The sequence below is a fragment of the Suricata suricatta genome, chromosome 4, assembly GCF_006229205.1.
Source record: "Suricata suricatta isolate VVHF042 chromosome 4, meerkat_22Aug2017_6uvM2_HiC, whole genome shotgun sequence".
Taxonomy (NCBI): domain Eukaryota; kingdom Metazoa; phylum Chordata; class Mammalia; order Carnivora; family Herpestidae; genus Suricata; species Suricata suricatta.
The window spans coordinates 53,149,463-53,153,266 of record NC_043703.1 but is presented as its reverse complement, the minus strand read 5'-3'; positions in this window follow the sequence as shown (position 1 = coordinate 53,153,266).

The following is a 3,804-nucleotide window of genomic DNA, read 5'->3' as shown; positions in this document are numbered from 1 at the left end:
GCATTTATCATGTATTCTAATTGCCTTCTCTGTCATCCCCTTTCCAGCCCCAATTCATTCCTCAAGGGCAAAGATAGAGTCTTGTTCATCCAGCAGACTATCTGCACGTAGGAGGCCCTCAACAGAATTGACTAAACGTGTGCATAAATGAACGATCAGTTTTAACGTATTTTTGAAATCACATCCTGGTGAAGGATTGACTAAGAAGATATTTCTGGAACTGGGAAACAAACCAGAGCAATTTAGTGTGACTTTAATTTTAACCTGACCTTGAGGCTCTAAGCTGAATAAACAAAAGATGAAAGACAAAATATTGGAATTAAGAAATGGTCCTTTTCTCTATGTTTAAAGTTCTAAAAGTCTCATACAACTTTGACCACAGAGAGAGAAAAAGAGAGCTGTGAATTTTATCTTGTCTCCGGGGCAACAAAATGAGTAACATTAGAGAGAGACAGAAATCGAGACAGAGTCTCAACAAAGGGAACTGTTCACTGTTCCAACCAAAAGTCATTTGACAAGAAACAAAGACATTTCCCAAACAGAAGGAATGGAATCAAAACCAAAATAAAAGGAAATGAGGTAGATTCCCTACACATAGTCCTCTGTTGGTGGAGGTTGAGAAGGCGATGGCGAAACAATGGGAATTTTATGATTGTCAACTCTATTGAGACACAGTAGTGCAGCCTTTCTGAAGCTTACCATGGGGAAGAAATATCAAGTCAGAACTGTATACATAAGCCATTTCCCACCGCCGACTGAGAAACACTAGCAGTGGGGTGAGGTGTGTGAAGGAATACGGTGACAGGATTTCCCTGAGAAGGGCCGGCAGAGGTACAGAGCGGCTCTGATGGATTGCCCTCCCCACCCTTGCTTCGCTCTCCCGCCTGGAGCGCTCTCATTTCAGCTCCATCAGGAGCAAATTTCAGGTCTGTTTCCAGGCGGTGTGGTCCTTGCCTCCTGATGCTGGCCCTCTGAGAATCAGTCGTTGTCATGGAAACACCCATTTAGAAAATTCATCTGAACCCGGCCTTGTTAAGAGGGCGAAGAGTACCCAAATCACCTCGGTGCAGGAAGGCTCTCAGGAGCCCAGGGTCACGGCTCCCAGAGCAGGCACGGAGACTCGTCACGAGGCTTCCCAGAGTGCTCTTCATTTCTCAGAATACATTTGTTTATTTTTCATAAGTGCCCTCAATGTGTGACTTCAACAGAAATGTTTCTGGATTCTCCAACAGTCAGAGCTCTCCCACAGCGTCTGGCTCCCACATTTGGTCATCAAATAGCCTACAGCAATCCACAGCAGGCCTCTCCACTTCCAGCACTTCATATTCGGGACGTGGATGATGACCTGTTTCTTACTCACCGTCTGTGGCATCCGTTCTGACATCTCTGAGTTCTTGGGCCCTCAGAGCAGTTCCATCTACAGTAGTGCCCACAGCCTGGCAGTTAGATGGCCAGCCCCCCAAGTTGTAGCAGGGAGGGGAACCCACAGGTGCAAGCCTAATTAGGGAAAGATATAAGAGCCATTGGGAAAAATAGCTCACTCCAAAGGTCTGTGAAATTTGTTCCGTGTGAGTGATGTGAAGCCATTCTGAGGACCTCCTTACTCAAAACTAAGGGAAATAATGCATTATGCAGATCATATTCAACACAGGGAAATAACATCTTTTTTAAAAATTTTTAAAAATGTTTATTTATTGTTGAGACAGAGAGAAACAGAGCACGAGCAGGGGAGGGACAGAGAGAGAGGAAGACACAGAATCTGAAGCAGGCTCCAGGCTCTGAGCTGTCAGCACAGAGCCCAAAGCAGGGCTCAAACCCACGAACCATGAGATATGACGCGAACTGAAGTCAGACGTTTAACTGACTGAGCCACCCAGGCGGCCGGGAAATAACATCTAATAGGATTGTAGTTTGGGGTCCTCTAGCACCCCCAAATGAGGCAAAGAGTATTGCATATCTCAAATGCCACTGAAGGTCTTGTTTTATTGGTGTTCAGAATGACCCCAACATGTCATCAAGGAAAGCTAAATATATATGCACATATACATACGTATTTTTTAAAGGTTTGCTTTAGAGAGTGAGAGAGAAAAAGAGAGAGATAGAGTGAGCCCAAGCAGGGCGGGGCAGAGAGAGTGAGACAGAGGATCTGAAGCGCCTCCATGCAGACAGCAGAGAGCCCCCTGTGGGGCTTGAACTCATGAACCACAAGATCAAGACCTGAGCTCAAGTCAGATGCTTAACTGACTGGCCACTACTTTTTAAGGAGGTGAAGTATGTAGTATATTCCAAGAAGATTTCCTACCAAACTTATAACATAAGAAAGGGAAAACATCACTAGTAGTCATGTGAACTACTAGTCCGTGTGTTGTGTTAGTGTTCTATATTACTCCACCTACTCTCCAGGGGTTGTTCCAGGCCAGTGGAGCTAAGAGTTCTTACACATGGATTCTGCAGAAGCTCAGCCGGAGGGGAGGGGTCCTTGCAATCACCTATTGTGGTGGTCTTTAAATAATCATTGGCCTGTGTGTACTGTGGCCTGGAGCCTGCTTGGGATTCTCTCTCTCTCTCTCTCTCTCTCTCTCTCTCTCTCTCTCTTTCTCTCTTGCTCTCCCTCCCCCTCCCCTGATTGCTCTCTCTTTCAAAATAAAAACACTTAAAAAAATTTTTTTTAAATTACTGGTCTTGGGGCCCTTTCTGCAGTGGAATCTTATGCAGGAGGTCCACCCCCCCCAACACCACACCATGTGAAAACCCCTCCCTCTGCTAGGATGCGGGGAGGAGGCTGTGAGAATGGCTGGCTTCAGGTGCAGGGAGTATCGTAGTCTGCTTGGCCGCCATAACAAAACACCACAGGCTGTGTGGCCGGAACAACAGACATTTGCTTTCTCACAGTTCTGGAAGATGGAAGTCCAATATCAAGGGGCCAGGATGGTCATCTTCCTGGCATATGGACAGCTGCCTTCTGACTGCCTCCTCACACAGAACAGAGAGAGACAGAGAGCTCTCTTGTGTCTCTTCTCACAAGGGCACTAATCCTACCATGAGGGCCCCATTTTTGTGACCTCATCTAACCCTAATTACCTCCCCATCTCCAGATGCTATCACACTGGGGGTTACGGTTTCAACATATGAGTTTTGGTTTGACATAATTCTATCCATGACAGGATTTCATGGATATCTAATTCAGGGCCCCTTGCCTTTTACCACACAGTGCATTTTGAGTTTCTGCCATAAAGTCTTGGGTTCTCAGCCTCTTCTCCTTTTTATTTATTTATTTATTTATTTATTTATTTATTTATTTTGAGAGAGAGTGAGTGAGCAGAGAGGGAGAGGGAGAGGAAGAGAGAGAGTTCCAAGCAGGCTCCATTTTGTCAGCACAGAGCCTGATGTAGGGCTCAAACTCATGAACCGCGAGATCATGACCCGAGGTGCAACCAAGAATTGATTGCTTAATCGACTGAGGCCCCCCAGCCTCTGTCATACTTTTGAAAACTGAGTGGGTTTAAGGAAGGATATCTAGAGGCTTCATTTTCTAAAATTCCTCAGGAGCCATATTAACAATTACGTTAGAAATAGCTATCATATCTAGAACCTTGACCAAAGTCAGCACTGTTCTAAAAAGTTCACATACAGTACCTCATTTAACCTTCACGATTACCTAGGATAAAGGGACCCTTATTCCTTGTCCATTTCATAGAGAGAAGACAGTGATTATGCAAGGTCACACAGCCAGTAAGCGGCATAGTTAGGGATCAGTCTGGCTATGGAGTCTGCGCTCAGTCAGCACAGGGATGAAGCAGACAA